Source organism: Pecten maximus, chromosome 6 (assembly GCF_902652985.1).
Source record: "Pecten maximus chromosome 6, xPecMax1.1, whole genome shotgun sequence".
NCBI lineage: Eukaryota > Metazoa > Mollusca > Bivalvia > Pectinida > Pectinidae > Pecten > Pecten maximus.
The window spans coordinates 36,871,156-36,893,268 of record NC_047020.1 but is presented as its reverse complement, the minus strand read 5'-3'; the positions used below and the strand labels follow the sequence as shown (position 1 = coordinate 36,893,268).

At 36.8% G+C, this 22,113-nt stretch overlaps 1 protein-coding gene across 3 annotated transcripts in view; it reads right to left on the bottom strand.

The window, feature by feature from the left end:
- Positions 1 to 22,113, bottom strand: part of LOC117329678 (protocadherin alpha-6-like) — a 69,206-nt gene that overhangs the window by 27,347 nt on the left and 19,746 nt on the right. Inside the window, exon 1 of one of the 3 annotated variants that reach the window (XM_033887750.1) lies at positions 18,043 to 18,212. The exons of 1 other annotated variant lie outside the window; for it this stretch is intronic. The gene's annotated coding sequence lies outside the window, so the exon portion shown is untranslated. Of the gene's footprint in view, positions 1 to 5,135; positions 5,279 to 18,042; positions 18,213 to 22,113 lie in introns of those variants that run through there. One more of the 3 variants, XM_033887751.1, reaches the window with a different exon arrangement.

Genomic DNA, 22,113 nt, shown 5'->3' with positions numbered 1-22,113 from the left:
CAGAACGACCCATTGTGGAAATAGCAAGTAATTGACATTATGACTGTTTATACCGCTCAGGTAAATGTAGTTTTCATGTTGGTGTAGTTGTGACCTATTAGAAAGTGCCACTCATAACCGCATACATGTCCCGAGACTATCGGAAAACCTCTAATGATTTTTAAGTTTAAATAGCTGCGTGAGCAAACCTTTCCGTTCATTGTCATTAAAAGGCTTGAAACTTATCTGAGGGTACAGTCGAATATCACTCTGAAACATGTCATATGTTTTTATAAGGTATCGTTCCACTCCTGAAAAAGACGGGCATAGGGAAACTACTTGAGTTTGAAAGGAATTTGTTGGATTACAAGCTAAAGCTTCAAATTAAATTTCATAGTCTTGAATGAGTGAACAATTACCAAAGATGTTTTTATAATGTATAAGAAAGTTCTTATTTGAAGAACAAATATTCCATTTTTTTGAAAGGACCAATGTTATCATTTAATCATAAATGAATAGGTTGAAAATTGAAACTATTTTGAAAATGATGTTAATTTAGCTTAACGAGGGGTATTAAATTGTCCTGAAGTGTTCTGATGTTTGTTTATTTAACAATTTATTCAATAAGCTAGTGAAAGGGACAATAAGTTTTAAGTCAATAATTATAAGTCTCTACAGAAACCACACACAAACTAAAAGATATTGAAATCTCTTCGAAAATACTAATTCGAAGACTACTACTGCACAACACTGGTAATATTACATACATGTTTAAATGAAAAAAAGTGTGATAGCATATATATATTTTTATATGTAAGCATAATATCTTTGATATTTCATATATTTCATCAGCTTTGTAAAATTATAAGAAATGTTATTAATGCAGTTTTCAAAATGAAGTGAAGTCAGATTCGAGAAAAACAGCTCAACAGCCAACATCATAGATACATGTTTGTATATTAGTTTACCTGTTTATAGAGGCCACTAAAAGAATAAGAATTAAGAAAATTGCAAGCACCTGAGGAAAGTGACTTTTATAAGCAGGTAGCTTTTAGGGGTTCTTATAATTTGGAATAAAACAAACAGGGTGGCCTATATAGATATATGTAGGTTTTATAATAAAGTAGCCTTAGACAAGCAGGTTCAACTGTTTAAATTCAGTATGAATTTGACTAAATTCATTGAAACAACACTACTGTGTAATTTTTTTTTTTTTACAAAAGTCTTCATTTAGATTGAAATGAGTTGCCAAGACATTAGCAAATGTATGATCTGAAAGGATTTTATGTTTTTTAAACTTTATTTATAAGATATTTTCTGAAATATTTCAATATTAAATTTCTTTTCTCGTTTACTTTCTTAGTCGACAGGTATGTATTTCCTACAGGGGAAAAATATCTATTTTTTTTACCATCTTCAGTCACCTTGGCACCAATGATTGTCTACGATTCACACATAAAAGACTTCTCATAAAACAGATTTAATCGAAACCCTTAGAAATAGTTCGGAAGATAGCCCTGTATGTGTGTACATAATTTCATATTGCTGCTTTGTACATAATTTATGTATAATAATATTATTTGTTGTTTGTTCTGCTAATGACTTACTGGTACAATATGGCATTCATAGTCACATGAAACCATACATCTCTGCTATCATGTGATGTGTATTGGTACTAAACCGGGCTGACTCATTACCGGGGTGTTTAGCTCATTGGTAACATGTGTTCTCGACTGATAATTAATAACATATATAATTGACCCGACAATGACCATCTCGCTACAAACAGACTCGGGCTGTTTGTAGCTATATCCGATGCAGCAGCTCGTAATTCAAGCCTTATTTTCCTCCCTCTATCTGCCTCTGTGAGCAAAAATCATTGCCTTTGATTTCCATGTCAAATTCCTTTTTTGTACTTTGCAGATATGAACATGCTATACCATCAAAGAAATTTCTCCTACCACAAATTGTTCACTAAAATGTCACAACTCTGAAACATGTATTGGATACATATTAACAAAATAAACATGAATTTCTATAAGATATATGTACAAGCAGGTTTTAATTTGTATTTTTGATAGAGCAAGCTCAAAACAACGATCGAAGATCAGTATGTATCGATTCAACGCAAATTTCTGTAGGAAAGTTAGCATGGCAATATGCTGTGTAAAATTAAAGACTCTCAGATTTTTAAATGAAATGAAAACAAATTAACAGATTTATACACTAAATATATATAATTGTATTCAATTAGCACTAAGTTGATTGTTTATTTTGGTTAATTAGAAAAATTGAGCACAAAACTTATTCATTTTTAACAGTGACTGAATGTTGATCATGAAACCTGACATTAAATTCTCTAATTTTTCCCAAAAAGGAAATTTCTCATGGCTTTATTAATATACTGAAAGTTTAATTTTTTTCATTTAAATGTTTGTTATTACATTTTCAAATATGAAATGTCAAAGAATCACTTTTCATATTTCTTGACATTTCAAAGTAATTGAAAATAACTATAATCAGATTTCCAATTACATTTTTTCAAGATATTAATTTGAGAAAAAAAATGAAATTGAGCAAAATAATAGTTTTAAAACTTTCTAAGGGTTTTACACAGACTACAGAAGCTGTTAAAATCAGATAAGATTAAGTCTGAAATAAAAATATTTTTCATATTTTAATAGTAATTGTTTAAATTGATTGGCAAAAAATAATCTAGTTACTTTAATTGAAAAAAAAAAGGTCAAAGAAGATTTTGTTTGCGTGATTCTTCTTAGGCCCAGTATAATGATATTTGCAGAGCACCAAGTAACTACATGTTAATTCTGTTTTGAAGTCTTGTAGAAATCATGTCTACTATAAATTTCTGTCTTGGGGAATTGAAACTTCCAATTGAACTTGTACATGCACTTCCATCAACCTTACAAAACCTTTGATCCGTGTATAATTTTTTTTTTCTGTGCGGACTAATATGTCTGACCTCCATTACCTAGTATCTTCACGCCACACCTGAACATCAAAACATCAAACTTTTAGTGTTATTAAGGGCAGTCAAATTACTTTGTACACCTTTGATAGGACTTAATTACGACAGATAAATACATTTACCCGGATATAATTACAGGTAAAAATTGGTATATCGATTCAGCAGCTGCACCAGGTGGGATGGCTATTTCATGGCCAAAACCCCAATCCCCCCCCCCCCCCCCCCCCCAACACACTTAGTCAGTCTATACCACAAGGTGCTCAATATTTCATAGGCAAGTCATTAATACTCTCACACATAATGTAAATAACAAAGGTAAACAAATACAGGTAAGAAATTCACAGGTAAAACAGTTGGTCTCCAGTCACAGATTCCACTGTACTAGTAATTACCTTCTAAATGGACCCATCAAAAAATATTCCTGATAATATTGTGAAAATTAATCTTTCAAACAGTATTTTTAATATTTAATTTCATGAATGTTGAAAAATCTTCAGATATGCACTTCATGTGAAAATATTTACTTTGTAATTTTCTTATAAAACAAAAATATGTTTGTGTATTGTGATAGTAAAAAAAATGTTTGTATGATTTATGAAAGGCATTAAAATGTTATAATTTAGGGACTGTTTTCCCAAATATTTGTAATTGATAAATCAACAAATGTATTTTTTTACTAATGGATCTCTTCCTCATGAACATTTTGCTAACAATAGAAAACCCTGTTAGGCAAGTTCTATAAAAGTATTATTTATAGAATGTCAAGACCTCAGGTTGACTAAAGTATGTCCAGTTGTCAAGGATTCTCCTTCAGACTGACCAAAACTGACCATACAAGTGACCATGCCAGTGACCATGCTGTGGTCAGTCAGGTATGCCCAGGTAGTTTATTACAATAGCCCCCCTAGGGTTATGGTAATGACATCATACATCATGGTAATTGTATATTAGCTGAATGGCCTCGGGGTAGATGTTGTTTGACCATGACAATGTGATGTTGAAAACCAGAGGTTTGATATCTATACTTCTAATAAGTTCAGGTTCATAATATACTGAGCTTTGAGCTTTTCAGCTCATCTTAGCAAATTAGAAATGATGTCCACTGTTTCTTAAAATCTCATTTTTTATACATAATTGACTCATGTTAATAGAGCACATATCAAATTGGACATATTCTCAATGCACATAAAAACACTGTACAACATGTTCTTAACATATTAGAAATATCAACCAATTAACACTGTACATGTTCTTAACATTTTAGAAATATTAACCAATTAAGTTTTGTCAAGTTTGAAGATGCTGGTTTCTCTCAAGAGGAATCCAAGTTTACATTGTACTCAACTTACTGGCTTTGTGACCTCCAACAGGCCCTATACTTTAATGTTAATTGTACCTTTACTAGGTAAACGACCTCAGATATATTATCAGCCCCCCCCCCCCCCCCCCCCATATATGGGATTACATTTTTACAAGTCGTTGGCACCGAATCATTTTAAAAATCACATTTCCCATTTCCTAAACATATATCTATATATACTAAAACGTCATCATAAATTTCGAAATGGGGTATCATAAATGTTATGTTCAAGAGAATTCGTATGGGAGTATATTTCTCACAGAACTTTCTAAAATTATTTGATTTTTAATCATCATGCTGGTTCAATATTTCATAAAAACTTGCGTTTTTAAAGCACGACTTCACAACCTCAATAAACGACCTTCCGGCTTTAAATTTGACCTTGTAAATTGCAACGGAGTTGATCTTTTATCACGAGAAGTTGTCGTCATGTCTGAACGAAAATGCATTTAACTGTCAAACAAAAATGAGAAATCTTTAATGTACGGATCTAATCCTCCCTTTAAAGTGGTGTTTACTTTTATGAGAAAGGGAGAAAAAATACCTGAATGGTTGTATTTTGTCCGTTCGTGTTGAGAGAAAGACAACGTGATCTCCATGGGGAAGAAAAGTCTAGTAAGAATGTTGGGACTTCTTAGCTTGTAAGAGATGATTTAGTCGTTTACACGAAACCAGATTAAAGTGAAAACTCCCGTCCTTCAGTTGACGTGTTTGCCGCCAAATTCTACAAACAAATGTCCCCCATTTGTTGTACGATTATCGTCGCGTCTGACCCCCTGGCTTGTGAAGAGCTCAAATATGATATCTTACCTTTTACCTCAGCCTGAGAAACACGAACTCTTGGCATTTAATCTCCAGTATTCTTATTTCCAATTATAAGTGATTAATTTTCCATTTCCAGGTCATTTTTCTACCGCTGTGGCACGTGGTTAGGTGTCAGAAGATAACGGGAATCGACAGACGGAGGCGATCGCTCGTGGTATACTGTTTTGGGTATGTCCATATCCTACACAATGGCGTCTCGTATATAATGTTCCCATTAGCTTCATCGACTGTTTTTATGGCGCAAGTCCATTCACACTGGTCGTTCGTTTGTTTAGAATTCTCCTAAACGTCATAATTTTCGCCAGAAGATATCCATTACTTTTTCCACAAAACATTTTTCTTGTATCATATCGATTAAATCATAATCGTTCTCATCAATTATCCCTTGACAACTTTTAACAGAACGAGAAAAATATACATCGTACTTCAAGTACTCGTGTTGATTTCTATAAACGAAATCGTATCCCCCTGTTGAATGAATCGGATGTCAGGAAAGCGAAGACTGGTTGTCGAATGTGACACTTTGAATGAAATCTCCGATTCTGATCAACTGTACTTCGCCACTCACCTTTATTTTAGGGAGATTTAGGTCAGAACCTTTTGAGGGGGCTAATGAATTGCCGTACTCAACAAAGAGCACACCTTTTCTATACCTCCCATGGAGTTGTATAAATAGGAACTGTGAGTGGAGTCATTAGCACGAGTAGCCAGCGACCCTGCTAATCTGTACACAAATGGTTGCCGAAAAATACTCGTAATTTCTACAGGGACCCGAGAATTTGTTACAATCTGTGTGTCTTAGTGGGGATAGGGTTATTTTAGAGGTGTTAGGAGCAAGACTAACGCCCGTTAAAATGACACCTCTTTAAAATGGCGCACACAATAAACCACATTGGCCTAAACAATACACAGACTTTTTCTTTTTTTAATTGACGAGGGTGCATACAGATGTAAAACGTACATGGATGAAATTTCCACAGACGACAGAGTGGCCGATTACATCATTATTACATTATTTAAAATATTTGTTTTTCCGTCATCCGGGCAATTTCTCATTGTGTTTCTTTTTCCGGTCAATATAAATTATGTATAAATGTATATATAGAAAATGTTTAAATTGATACCATGTAACATGCAATAGAAAAAAAAAAAATGAAAGAAGCTTTTCGTTGAGGAGTTGGGCTGGTCTAGACTCGGAGTTATGACAGACTGATCCGTCTTCAGTGACCTCCCTATTTCCAAAAGAAAACAAATAACAAAAAAAAAACGAAAAAAAAACAAAAAAATCGTTAATCCGGATATTCGGTTTCGGGAATATCGCTGTTGTGACATTCCGGTCCCCAATGTCAATTTTCTGTCATCGTAGCAAGATTTCAAACGGATTCAGTTCTACGTTTCGTATTCTACGAGGTTTTCTGCAGTAATAGGAAGTGTAATATTTTCTCATTACATGAAATAAGGCCCCCCACGGACAGACTGTGAACCTATTAACGAGAGTGCTCCCTTCTTAATTAAGAAGGACAAGACTGTATAAAAAATCGTAATTCGTGTGTTGCACTCTGGATCCGACAAATCAATTACAACATGTAAAAACGAAGCTCTTTAGTAATTTCAATTTTATGTGATAATAGATTTTCGTTAAAAACAACAGATTTTCATCAGAACCAGGAAAAATCATCACAATTCGTGTCGTTTTTGCGTTGACTTGTCGTGAACGGCCGACAAAAGTGCATAAAGAGTGTGATTGTCACCGAGGAGTGACAAAGTACACAAACAACATCAGTTCCCATGCAAAGTAATAGGAAAACGAAAGTTAAAAATAAAATACCGAAAGGTAAGGATGAACCGGAACTGACATTTGAATACTTTACTGAAGAACACTTATAGCCCGTCAGGAAAGTTTGAAGTAAAAATTAAAACACAATAGGCAGAGCGTAACGACACAACCTTGCGTTACGCAACAGGAATATAAAATAAAGTGTTATGCAGCTGTTTTTGTATCCAAAAACGGAATAATAGGATACTATTGTAACAGAGAAAAGAGAAGAATAAGAAGCATAGCTTTGCCGAGGCAGCTAAATGTTATATGTTGCACGCCGCAATGGTAAATTTGCATGCAATTTGATGTGTAGATGTTAACACGAATCTAGGTGTTAGTTTTTTGAGGATGAAGATGGATCGTTTTAGATTTAGAAGTGGTGTTAGGCAGCCAGTCCGCAGATCTGTCACTTTCTAATTGAACGTATTAATATGGTACTACACAGTATACTCACGTATACATTGTTCTTATCGATTAGAGAAGACAAAGTGAAATCCACGACGTCTTTGTGCCGTGATAAACCTGAGTCGTACTGTTAGCGCACGACCGTAAATGCCAAGACGGCAAGAGTCTAGTATAATCGTCGTATTGAGGGTCATTAGTTAGGAAGATTCCCCCATCGGTTACGTAAAGTACACCAATCATCTCGCGCAGGGCGTCATAATACAGTCGATCAATAGACTGATTATCTCCTCCTCGCCAATTTACGATATGTCCGGTAGCTGACCACTGTCGAGCCGTCCAATGGCCAGCAAACGAGCACCAGACGTACTTAATGACCTGGTAAACAAACGGCTCAGATACTTCATCTTCAAGATGTTTGTTTTCCAAAACGAGGGGATAATTCATTCTGGCTGTTTGTGTTAATGGGATGACTCCTTACAGAAATCTAGAAGTGTTTTTGACAAACATTTGTTTTACTTAAGCTTCGCTGTTGAAGGTTAATTCCATCGTTGAGATCATAACCTTTTGACCCGGACACGTCCTTGTTGAATACGAGATTTTTATTAAGAGAGAAAGATGACTACTTTTTCATCTATTAGCTTCATTGGCGAATATATTTCATTCTTGACCTCGAAAGGCAGCTTGACTTTGTTGGTTTTGATGGCCTACTACCGTGTAACCGCGTTAAAACGTATACTTTTAGCAGAAGTTATCATTATCAACATTTGAGCCAGAATCCTTGTAGTCGTCTTCGAGACTAAATACCATTTCTACTACTTTTCATCTTCGCTAACCAAGGGTTACTCTACGCTAAGATCCATGCTTAGCGTAGAGTAACGCTTGGTTAGCGAAGATGACTACTTTTATGCTTCCATATTTCTTGGCAATTTTCCATCTTCCCTTTTTCTACCGTACGATGTCGGTGGTTCTTTAGTGTTCCATGTATGCCGATGTGTGGCACCTTATGACCTCATTGTATATCTATATGACTTTATTGTGATGATGAAGACACGACCGTGTGACACATTATGACCTCAATGTGGTGTTGGGTTATTAAGACTACCGTGTGGCCCTGTATGACGTTATTGTGTTGTTGGACCTTTAAGACTACTGTGTGGCCCTGTATGACGTTATTGTGTTGATGGACCGTTAAGACTACCGTGTGGCCCTGTATGACGTCATTGTTTTGATGGACCGTTAAGACTACCGTGTGACCCTGTATGACGTTATTGTGTTGTTGGACCGTTAAGACTACCGTGTGGCCCTGTATGACGTTATTGTGTTGATGAACCGTTAAGACTACGGTGTGGCCCTGTATGACGTTATTGTGTTGATGTGCCGTTAAGACTACTGTGTGACCCTGTATGACGTTATTGTGTTGGCGGACCGTTAAGACTGCTGTGTGACCCTGTATGACGTTATTGTGTTGATGGGCCGTTAAGACTACCGTGTGGCCCTGTATGACGTTATTGTGTTGACGGACCGTTAAGACTACCGTGTTACCCTGTACGACGTTATTGTGTTGATGGGCCGTTAAGACTACCGTGTGGCCATGTATGGCGTTTTTGCGTTGATGACGTTATTGTGTTGACGGACCGTTAAGACTACTGTGTGACCCTGTATGACGTTTTTGTGTTGTTGGACCGTTAAGACTACCGTGTGGCCCTGTATGACGTTATTGTGTTGATGTACCGTTAAGACTACCGTGTGGCCCTGTATGACGTTATAGTGTTGATGGACCGTTAAGACTACCGTGTGGCCCTGTATGACGTTATTGTGTTGATGAACCGTTAAGAATGAAGCGCAGCATCTTACTATCGTTGATGAACCGCTTAAATAGATCATAGCTAGTTAATTTCGTATATAATGTAGACCTGACTGGCCTTTTGACATAGAAGCCCCATTTAATTAAGCGACAAGGACACATCGGGCCTTGTGATATTGACCTCATAACAGAAAGCGGGTGTTTCCACATAGCTCTGGCATAACGTTTCTAAAACCCTTTGATGCAGAGGGATTTGATGAAACTTGGGAGTACAATGTTATCCCGAAATTAGAGATTTAAAGCCGTGCTTTTACCCGTGTTCGGGCAACGGGTGTTCCGTTTCCTATCGCGAGCTTTCCACAGGGATTTACGAGAGGATCATGGTCACGTGTGGCCGGGGAATAAGGTGACAACGGATTCCCGGGGGTAACTAACTTACCTACCCTCTTTTAAAGTTAATCAGCTGACAGCGTGCGTACATGCGACGTCTCATTTATAATACTATCTTTCACACAAACTTGTTGGGTGTCGAAAGCCTGATAATCAAAGATACGTCTCGGATATAGGCATCCAGTTTTCGATTAGAAGAATTTCCGCGCTGATAACGACATCAGGTATTAGCTGAACAAACAAAAACGCTTTCATTTTTAATCTTCGCCAATTTCTCTTTCATTGGGTTTCATTAAAGCCGAGAGATTAGAATGAAGCCCTCTCCACTCAAACTATCGCCGTAAGCTGAAGTCTGACGCAGGTGCCCGGAAAACACGTAATGATCTGACTCTTCCTTAAATCTGTCAGTTCAGACGATTTAAAGCCTTCAGAAAATGTACATTATTGGTTTTTTTAAGAGAACCAAGTCAAATAGTAGGTAAAATTGATTTCGACCTTAAATTGTAAATGCATTGAACGGTTTTAGTGGAAAGCGTTGCTTCCGGGTAAAATATAAAATACTCTTTAGTATGAGCAGCGCAGTTGTTGAATACTGGATATATGTGATATTGGAAGTAAACCGTATTCTGGAATTCTAGGAAAGTGGTGTCAATCATTTGAGTTTGAATAAGTCGGCAGTAAATTCTAACTAAATGAATAGTTTACCGTTGTCTTAGGCCCGTTAAGTTTGCTTAGACGCCCTTGAAACACAAATTACGAACGAAATTCAATTTTGTATCGTCTATGATAGATGTGTCACATTTTGTGCGGAATACTCGTCCATTTGATTGCTTGTCAATCTATCAATCTAGAATACACAGACCTAGATTGGACTTGTTACATTATGTATATGAATTAATAAGCACATGCTCATTTTTTTGTGTAGTCCTACGTAACACATCAGGGCGAATAATCATTTAGTATTAAAGATAATTAGATAGCTATTTAGTTAAATTTTGTATTGTTTAAGGATCAAAGCTGTGATTCTCGCATACAATGCCAACGGAGAAAAGAAACATACACATACCAGGGCATTGTTAAGGTAATGAATGCCATTTCCTGTATAGCGGACAAAGAAAACAATAGGACTCGATACTCAACTTCCGGGGAAATCCACGTATTTTTTTTTAAATTAATGTCACGAGGGGCAAGAATTTCCATCTTTTAAAGTAATTTACGTATATTTGTAACTAAATACCATTGACTATTGAGGAAGTAAATCGTAAAGGCAAATACTTCAAGGAATTGCATATAAACTTGTCATTGAAACCCGGTCGAATGACCTTCGCTTGTCTCTCGTTTTATAGAGTAATGCATGTTAAGTTTATATACAACATGACTTCGTTTGTATGTAGTAACACTTCAATTTACATGTATATGAATATAAGTCATATTTACCAAACACTAAATGAATTCATATCAAAATAGTATGCACCCCTTTAAAATGCCGATATTCCTGTCTGTAGTATTTCCAAATCCTCTTTAGAAACTACTTGTATTTGAGACAAATACTCTGCCAATGTAGACCCATTCAATATATTACCAAACCATCCTTGTACAATTGCACAATGGCAGTAAAACGACGATTAACCCTATTGACCAAAACTTAATGAATGAATTGACATCAAAATATTTTGAAAGATTTAGGTTTTTAAGAAATGGAACTCTTGAATGGTCAATGTCATAGTTAGTTAGCAGATATTGATAAGAGGCTTGCTGTATTCAGTTAAACTATGCCGTGCGTTTGTTTTGTTGTTGTGCTAAAACTATTTGCACCTCGAAATTGCCATGAGCCTTCGAATCCCCAAAGAGGAAGTGGGTCTTAAGTTATTATTACAGACCGTGCCGGGATAAGGAAAACGTTCTGTACTTGAACTTAACTCACGCATTCTCGAGCCATAGCTATCTACAGCGTCCTGTTCCAATAATGTTCGTGTGATTGTGAATTATATGGACCCTGCGATCGCGCCTAACGCGAGACACGGAGATACATTCAAATCCTATAAGGGTATCAGGGTGGAAAATGTCGATCGCCGATGTCTCGCCGTGCAAGCCGTCAGAAATGTCTTGGACGTACTTGTATGTCTATTAAAAGAACCCGTCACAAAGTCAAGCGTGTAAGGGACGGCCCATGCATATCTTGAGCGTGTTAATGTTTGTAAGACGTATGTACATAACACGACAATCAATATACCGACAACGGGTCCATGGGCTATCGTCGGACAGGGAATTTAATGTTGAATACGACTTATTGATAAAGTGTGGAGTTGATATTATCCATTCTTTAGAACGCAGTCTAAAGGAAAGTGTAAAGTAGAAGTTGACGGCCCGACAACTCCTCACGATTCATTAGACCTGGTTCGATACCGATTCTAAAGAGATTTGAAATCTGCTCAAGACAGCGTAAACATGTATACAGTTCGATAAATTACATAGCGCCCACTTTTTGTTCATGACAGAGTAATAAACTGAAAAACTGCCTATAGAGCGTGGTGAAAACGTAATCTCTTTTTTTCTTCTACAAATGATTTGTTGTTTGTTCTGGAGTTGCCGCGATACCACATTTCACAAAGTATCGACCATACAAAACGCATCTGCTCAATCTTGATCCCGAAATGATATTTGGTATTTTGATATGATGAATTATTTGTCTCTCAAAAATATTAGTCATTTCCGTTTTTATACTGAGGTAATTTCCGGTATAATGAGTTTGCGCGCGTTTGGTCAGGTATACATGTTACCCCCAAACAGGAATATATCACGACTTGGCATGTAGGGTAGTGGGTCAGCTTTATCCGGGATGGGCGGGGAGAGAAGGGGCGTGGTAGTCGGAAATGACCACATAAGTATAGCGAAACGATCCCGGGCCCTATTACGGAACTTGACCAGTACGTCTGTGGTCAGATCTCACACAATGGCGCGTGGTAATTACACAGAAAGGATGTCGCGGTGTCCGTCTCGGTTTTGTATACAGTAATGGTTTATTGGTATCGGCAAGGACATAATGCTCAAGTTTATCTTACGCGGCTCGCATTACCAAAAACACGGCCAGACGCTAACCTTTTTATTTTCTTGTTTACTTCTTTTGTAATTGAGCCTCTGAAAACACTTTCGGTGTATTTTAGTCAGCATTATCAGCTAAGTGTTGCGGGTCAGTTTATTTTGCGATTCAGAGGACAAAGATATCAAACGTTGAGTGAGGATTGCTACGAACCATCGACGCTTTAAATAATTCACAAAATCCACAAAGACATTTTTCTTCTCTTTACACTTTCTTCTCTTTCTAATACATGTTCTTCTCTTGAATGTTATGTAACGAGCTACCGAACCCTTCACGGAATACAACCGTTCAATGAAATATTACGTCTTTATTTGTTTTCTTATTTAGCGGATCTCATAAAACGCCTGAGTAAAGACTTAAATTGTCCTAACTTCATATAACACCGACGAAATGCCAAACAATTAACTACTCCCCCTGCGTGGCGTCATTTATACAAAGTATTTAATTGACAGTAATTTACCTATTTACCTGCAAATCGTTTATTTACATTCATCGTAACTGACGTGAATTATCTTTAGTGTCTGACGTTTGGGGATTAAGGAGAAAAGTGAGGACTTTTAGACGAAAAACCGTCTTGTGATTTCAAGTGATTATTCAGCAACAATGTACAAGTTTAGTGTGTTTTTTTTTCCGCCCCAGATCGAGTCGTACTTGCAAGCAACTACTGAACTAATGACGCCATTCAAATGCTAATAGATAGTTAATCCAACCGGAGACGAGGAAGAAATCCCTAACAAGACAAAAATGCTGCGAATGCGAAATATCTATATTTAGAACAACAGTATACGCTACCTTGAAGGGATCGTAAATCGCTAGTCTCCTGTACCGGAACGTAACGCAATCTATCAGCCTCGTTCCCCAGTAAGTTAAAATCGCAGGTAACCTTTCGGCAATATTGGTTTATGTCTAAAACCGCATTTAAATAATTGGTATGCAATAGAAGGAACTTCCATAAACATTCGTACACGGCGTTTTTATATTTCTTGCTTATTGCAGTCACTCAGCTAAAAGGTGAAAAATGGTCTGCTTTTATGAAATCTAAACACATTCATCCATCTCTATATCTCTAAAATCTTGCCCTCACTTTTGAGGCCTTCCGTGAACCCTTTTAGATCGTACCAACTGTACCTATTACATATTATATGTTTGCGCGTGACAACTTGACATACGAGGTACAGACACGCGCCATACATACCTACAAAATACATACAAGTTCCGTGTTCGCGTGAGGATCGATGACATGTGTAAATTTATTGTGACTTCAGACAAAAACAAGAAATTCAATTCCTTTTCAATTTCACTTTCCAGATATGCTTGTTTTTAAGAATTATTTTTTTCACGGGACTCGGGCGCTCTGTGTACTTAGCATTAGGCACGTGTTTGATGTTGCGGGTGTCTCGGCGGACTCGTACATGATAAACTATATAAAGATATTGAAAACTTCAATTTACATTTCGATTGATTCTACAAAGCCGTATGGTACGGTTTTTCATCTAGATTTTGTTTAGCCAACGATATAATCTTTTAAATCAAATATATCGTGTTTGTTATAACGACATTTTGATAGGTTTTTGGAAAGACGGTTATGGTCGCCATGCTAACATAGCTTTCACATACTGGAGTCAATAATTGTAGAAAGGCTATGCTAAAATTGTATAGTTAAAATACGGCATCTATCCTAAAACATCCGGAAATCGAAATCTCCAGGGAAACGTCTTCTGAAACAATTTTACTGATTTTCTTGGACCACTCGGAAAATTGGTATCAATTTGTTTCAGAGAAAAGTGTTGACTCTCCTGAAAGTGTGTATAATTGCCTCTTATTAGTGATTTTTTCACTTATATCCGCGCGAACATGGTATCATTTCAGTAACAGATTCTTCACGATAGATAGGATTACTACCTTTTAAAAACCCGAGATGAAAGTCTGAGACAGCGAATGGGTACTGGTAGCGGAGTGATTCATATAGAGTTAAATTGAACAAACGGAGTTATACAGAGTTAAATTGAACACACGAAGACGTACAGAGTTAAATTGTACACACGGAGTTATACAGAGTTAAATTGAACAAACGGAGTTGTACAGAGTTAAATTGTACACACGGAGTTATACAGAGTTAAATTGAACACGCGGAGTTATGCAGAGTTAAATTGAACACACGAAGACATACAGATTTAAATTGAACACACGGGGTTATACAGATTTAAATTGAACACACGGAGTTATGCAGAGTTAAATTGAACACACGGAGTTATACAGATTTAAATTGAACACACGGGGTTATACAGATTTAAATTGAACACACGGGGTTATACAGAGTTAAATTGAACACACGGAGTTATACAGATTTAAATTGAACACACGGAGTTATGCAGAGTTAAATTGAACACACCGAGTTATATAGAGTTAAATTGAACACACGAAGACATACAAAGTTAAGCTGAACATCAAATCATAATTTGATTGAATAAAACCCTTTCAACCAACTTTTCTTAATACAAGCAGTCTCATTCGAAACTGATCATGAAGGTAAATTTAAATGACGGGATTTCACGTGCGATTTCATGAACTTCAGTACATATACACTGTACGCATACTATTTGTTCGCGGGCTTTCTTAGTTCCGGAAAAACCGGGAGAAAGGCCGATACGAAATATATATTGTTTGAATATATTCATACAAAATTGATAGAAAATATACAATTTGTCTGAACATAAGGGGAAAACAACTTCACAACATGTCGACCTTTGCTCCAAATCATTCATTTTTAACATAGCAATTGTCTGCTGTTAAAATACATCATCGCTTACTGTACAGAGCTTGTACGACGTAAGAGTTCCTTTGAAGCGTGTAGACAAATGTCTGAAGGCGAGCATACACCAGGTCTGGTCCATGCCCTCTGAACATCCCACGTGTGAATTATTCAGATTTGAACGCCCATCAATAAAATGTAATTAATGTTCTCGACATTGATGTGTGTGGTACAGAGAGACTCCGTAATACGCAACGACTGAAACCTGTGACAAGTATTAATGTGTGAAAACTCTAGAGAATATCGAACGTTTCCTACGATTGCGTTCTGCGTTGTCAAGGTTAAGGATAGAAAGTCAATTATGATTAACATACACGGTTCAATAACGTTTCCGGTTTGATTTTGATTACATCCGGATATGAGCCTGCCCTTTCTTGGCAAGACAATATAATTTCAATACGCAACGGCTTCTTTATCAGACCGCAGTTTAACGACCTTGAGTAAATCCTAAATAACTCCTTCCGTCAAGGAAAAGACCGAGAACTCACAGAAACCATATACTATCATTACTGCGGGCCGTACACAAGTTAATTTAGAGTCATACAAATTAAAACATTTTTACTTAAAATTTAATTAAGGTGACATTCTGTACCAATTATACTGGGGTTCGAGATGGCAGGTGGTTTCAAGTAGTTTTGTATTGTAATGGTACGTGAACAACATTCACATACAACGGGCCTGCCATACGGTTGTGCTATTGCTGTCTAGAAAGTGAGCGTGGCTTCGCAATATCCACAAGTGCCCTTTCAAAAGGAAGGAAGGACGAGATGACAGTTAAACCCTTCAACCAAATCCGTCCCTTTTTTTGCCTCCTCTACAAATCTGTATGTGATGGAAAGGTTTTCCACTGAACGTCAGAACACAAAACGTTACTGACATAGCTTGATTAATGAGTGTCCGTGTTGGTACTACAGCCGTGGAGGGTTACCGGGTCCTAATTGCGCATTAATGAGGCTAGGGGTCACTGCGCGTGTTTACACGTTATCGAGGTATAAAGGGCCTGTCATGTGTCTATTCAGACGAATACGAGAAAGTCAAACACGGGAATTCATGGGCAATTACGGAAATGACTAAATAATGAACCCTTCTTCATGGTTTATCCATTTTTGCTATAAATATTTCCTGTTATGAATATTGAAATAAGGCTTATCGGACGCTACCAGGTCTAAATTTTGACACTTATGATTTTTTTCAATCGGTACTATTTCGATTTAATCACGTCGCGTTGTATAGGTATTGCATGTATGAAAACAGCTGACACTTGTTAACGAAGCACTCTCGACCCTTCCGCTACAGGTCAAATAAATTTCTCCTGAACTTCACACTCAGATCTAGTCTGAGTTTCTGCTGACCCTGAAGCTAGATTTGGACATTCTGACAGCTAGATTTTTGGTCGAGGCTACACAAGACATCTAGCTACCAGAATGTCCAACTATCAAATGACCATTCAGCATTTAGAATACGATAGGTTTGGCCAGCATGTTAAAACCACATTACGTTCTCAATTAACTCGTATTTCTTCTACATATGCCTGATGTAGCCTCCGCCAGACATCTAGCTGTCAGAATGTCCAAGTCTGGTGTCAGGGCCAGAGGAAACACGGGCTAATTGAGAACGTAATGTAATTTTAACATGGCGACCAAACCTATCGTATTCCATATAGTCATTTGATTTTGTTGTCTCTCCATATTTTGGTTCGCCATGCAACATATCTTGGTCTCATTTCAACGATAACTGTTAGATCTATTTTGCTCAACTTAAAGAAAATAAAACTAGCGTATTTTGTAATGTTCCAACACCCTCGTAAAATAAGCAATTTCTCCCTCATACCGAAATCGCATGCAGCGAAAATATGAGGGTTTCTCTTAAGATTGTGCTGTGTGTATATATACTAGATGAAGAACTGCCGTCGAAATGGCCGGGCTCTAATTAAATTTTAGCGAAAATAAAATCGTTTTAGACATCAAAACAATGCCGAAGTGTGACTACAGACACCACTGGCATCTTACGAAGGATGAATTGCCATTTCGTAACTTGAAATCGACATCGAAATGCGGGTTGCGTCCGATGTACTTGTTGGATAAATGGTCTATATTTACAAAGGTCTGTCTGAGGGGGTTGTTGACGATACCATAACCGGTACGATTCATTGGATTACGGACGAAACTTTGACTGATGTTACGTCATAGCTGTACATAATTTGACATATACAATGTATTTGAATAAAAGTGCTAAGGTATAAAATTTGACGAGAGTGGGGTGTAGGTGGGAGTTGGTTAGTAAGAGGGATGGTGGGAGGGATGGAGGGGGGTCTGACTTCTGTTTACATCCCAATCACATTTACATGAATTGTCAACAACAAAAAATATCAACAAAAACCTATGACGTAATACAGCTATTTATATACTGTATATACCTTTCAAGCAGTCATTATTGGGCGATGATGCAAATTTGATTGTTCCAAATTCTAAATTTGTTTATCATAACATATGCTACATAAAAATCAAGAAATATAAATAATTAAAATTGTAACGAAATGAGTGAAGATAAATGTCAACTCACCAGAGTCCAGGCAGAAGGAGACTGTGGATTACGTGATAGAGATGACCTAAGCTTTTGTCAGAAGTCCAGTATTTTCTATCACAATAAGAGGTATCCACATGCTTACTTTCACTTTAGCAAGTGTTTGTGTGGGGTTGTTTATAATAAACGGAATGCATTGTGTGTAAAATTCGACCTGGCACGGATGTCACCGAGGGGGCGGTCAGTTTTGCTTATGTCACTGGTCAAGTTTGGTCAAAACCGGCCGCAAGGTCCGTCGAGAACAAAACCAACCAAAAACCTGTTATTCTTGACCAGTCGTTGAAGCGTGAAGCTCCGCGTTACGACACCGACATGTCCAGTCTAATTTGACCATTACAATAGACGGTCAGTATCGCCCGTTCGAATCGGAGATAATCATTAGATTGGGTCACCTTCTAATCAAAATAATTATTACCTGTACGAGTACCACTAATTGACATGCTATACATCTCAGGTGTAAGGCTGACCAATTCGGACAATAGCGATGACCAAGTCAACAGGTTCAGAGTGGTCAAAATTGGCCAGCCTTGGATTGTATGTATACGGTATTTTGCAGGTAGTCGCGACTATTACATATAAGAATAGATAATAATGAAGATATGCCGATTACAGACGCCTCTGAAGTTATATGATCAGGCCATGACACATTATACTTGAGTAAATATTAGAAAAAATAAAATCCGGGTAATCACATTACACCATAATCCGTCACGTGAAAACTGGATCTTTTTTGTATTGACGGGTAAGTATGAGATACTTGTATTTTTATAGTTAGACATAACACGAATAGGTTAGGAGATGGAAATTTTTAAAATCTAATTAACAAATCTTTTAGAAAGAAAGAAAGAAACTCTCAACTTAATGTTTCTTCCAGAAAGAAAGAAAGAAAGAAAGAAAGAAAGAAATCAACTCTCAACTAAATGTTTCTTCCAGAAAGAAAGAAACGTAAACGCAACTGAACGTTTCTTCTAAGAAAGAAAGAAAGAAAGAAAGAAAGAAAGAAAGAAAGAAAGAAAGAAATGTACTTGCAACTGAACGTTCACCAATATATGAATTTATAAGGTTTGTGTAAACATCAGTTTCCCCATATATTGTGTATAATGAGACGAACTCGATGGGTAGCTGCGGTATAGTTCTATCTTCAATGGTTTACATAATTATATGTTTCCCTAGTAATGATCGGTCTCGAATGTTACCTAAGATACATACATTCATATTAAAATTTTCTTAAAAAGTACAACAATTTCAGTTTCATTAACCCGGGGAAAATCTACAACTCAACGTTCAGTTTGATTTAAGAAGTATTTCATTCCCCTATACTAATTGATAGTTGGATGTGGATTCCGGAATTAATCGGGATATTCTAATTAAAACTGCTCCGTAGAATTTCTTTGTTGATTGTACATTTAGAAACGGGAGATTGAGATATCGTTAATTTGTCGAAATAGGGAGGAGCCGTCTATGCTCTCTGGCGTAGAGCGAACAATAACAACTGGATAAAAAGGAGGGAGAAGGGGCGAAACATATCAACTCCAATGAATACAATTTCTATTTCATAGGAAATAAAACGCTATTTTAAATATCTTTAAATGAAGAAATGAAATACTGAGTGAATGAAGAGCAGCTTGTGCAGGTCAGGCGTATGTTAAAACAGCGGGATATGTTTCATCGACCGGTAAGCGGCAAGCTTGTCAAAGGACATTTTCTAATTCTGGACAAACCGTCAATTTGGTCATTTGGAATGGGAACTAACAGGCGTTGTGTTTGTGCACAATGGTGCAATGACGTGGAATAAAAAGCCTGGCAAATGTACAAGCTGTCCGACAGGTGTTAAACGGGCCGAACTGACCAGAGCAGCGCCACTTCCGGTTTAAATTAGAAGCATGGTTGCGAATAAAAACCTTTGTTCAAACGTCAAAGCGACGCATTCTGCATAATGCGGAAGTAAATGACTCCCTGGGAGAATATAATGAATTGATTATAATTGATTCATTTAAAAAGGCATATTAATAATATTTGATTGCACTGATCGAGGGTAATTTGCTCGGGCATTAGAAAAAAAAAATACACCAAAGATCCATTAGAGTTTCACACAGAATTAAGCAATGTACAATAGTCATATCATTGAGTACCCCGAGTTCTAAAACAGATTTTAGGTCAGAGTTTCCATATGTTTGAATTCCCGATAATTTAATTATCATAATCCGATTGTTATCAAGTGTATATAAGGATAATCCCCGAAAGAATGTCGGAAGTGAAAACAAATTAAAAGAACTAATAGTATTTTTAACCGGATTATCGCGCAATCTAATATAAAACACTATTAGTAACATAAAGCATGGATATTGACTTATGAAATAATACAATTCATCTTTTAAAAGTTACACAACAAGAGGCTTTGAATATTATCGGATTATAAATACGTGTGAAATACTTCCCGAGTCGTACCGGAAATAGCGCTTTCTATCTAATATCAGCACGTACGGCACGAATTATCCGGAAATGTCATCTCTCGACTGAAGTTAAAAGGTGCAGTCTGTTTTTTTTTATTATTTGAAAATCGATAGCATTTTCAAAGGTTTTCAATTCGACGGAAGGCACCGCTTTGACGCTAATTCCTTCGCTTCGTCATTGTGTAATTTGCTTTATCCGCTATATATAGACATACGCGTGAAATTACAAAATATAATGACAACGTTTCCTAGATGTTATTTCTAACACGTCCTACAAAAAAACCTTTACGAAGTATAAAGGCAATTTTTTTCGCTTTCCCGCCCTCATATGTGTATGGTACTCATTACAAGTAGAGTTAAAATGGGAGAAATTGGGCATCTGGCAAAATTTATTGTTTTTAAGATAAAATGGATTTATACATGTATCTCATATTCAATAACATGTTATAGGCGCATGCTGGTAATGTTGTTATATCTATCGGAATGGGAGCACCATTATCAAAAGGCCAAACGAAACAGATGCGAAACTGAGGCGCGTGTATAGGCCTTACGGAGGTAATAAGTCTCCATGGCTTGGCAATAATGAACAATTTGCAAGCAAACATGACGAATCGAACAGTTCTTCGAAACAGCGGCATCACCTCGTAATTGCATTATGACGAGTGCCACGGGACACCTTAAGACAGTAACACACGAGCATGTAAACGAAAGCATATACTTCTCGACTTAAAAATACAGAATTCCCTTGTCTGTAGTGACTCGGTTTTAATGTGAGTGTTACTGTACGATGTAGATGCTATATTGATGCTAGTACCGTCTTTCAACGCTACATGGATTCACTCTATACAATCAGGAAGAAGTGAACAAAATTTACAAATAATTATATGGCTAATGAAAAAACCCATAAACTATTATATTACATACATGTATATTACATTCAGACTTAGAAATAAATTTTATACATAGACACGCAACCAGTCTGTAAAAAAGTACAAGGAACTGTCTTTCGTTACGGAATGAATGCGAATATTTATGTACCCGTACCCGAAACCGTCTTATTATCAAATTTTTTACTTGGGTATTCCAGTATCAAGTTCACGCCATCTGTATGGTGTACACAGGTACAACGGTAGTTTCCAAATTCATTTATTTTTTGTTGCAATTTTCGTGCCGCTATATATGTAAATTAGGGTATATAATTTTTGTGATGGAGAACATGAAATTTGATCAGGAAGACTTGGTGATAAGGTGTCAGGTGGCAGCATGGGAAACTGCCCTGATGTGTGTGGGACTGTTTTGTGACGTCACGTTTTCCCGACTGCTGTAAAGCCTCTCTACAACCCGTATCTATAGACACAGCTGCTTGACATCAGGCCTTTTTTTTCCCCAAAGAATTTTTCAGCTCTTTTTTTCTACTAGCTTACATCTACTTCCTCGTGGTTACAAATGATCAAATTCATGCAAAAGAAGAATAGAATACCTTAAGTTTTGTGTAGCGTTATTGTGTTGATACCGGGCAAACTAGGGGTTCGGCTGTTTCCGCCAGCGTTCGGTTTGTTCCGATAAAAATGTATGACGGACTTGACCGAATGCTTAA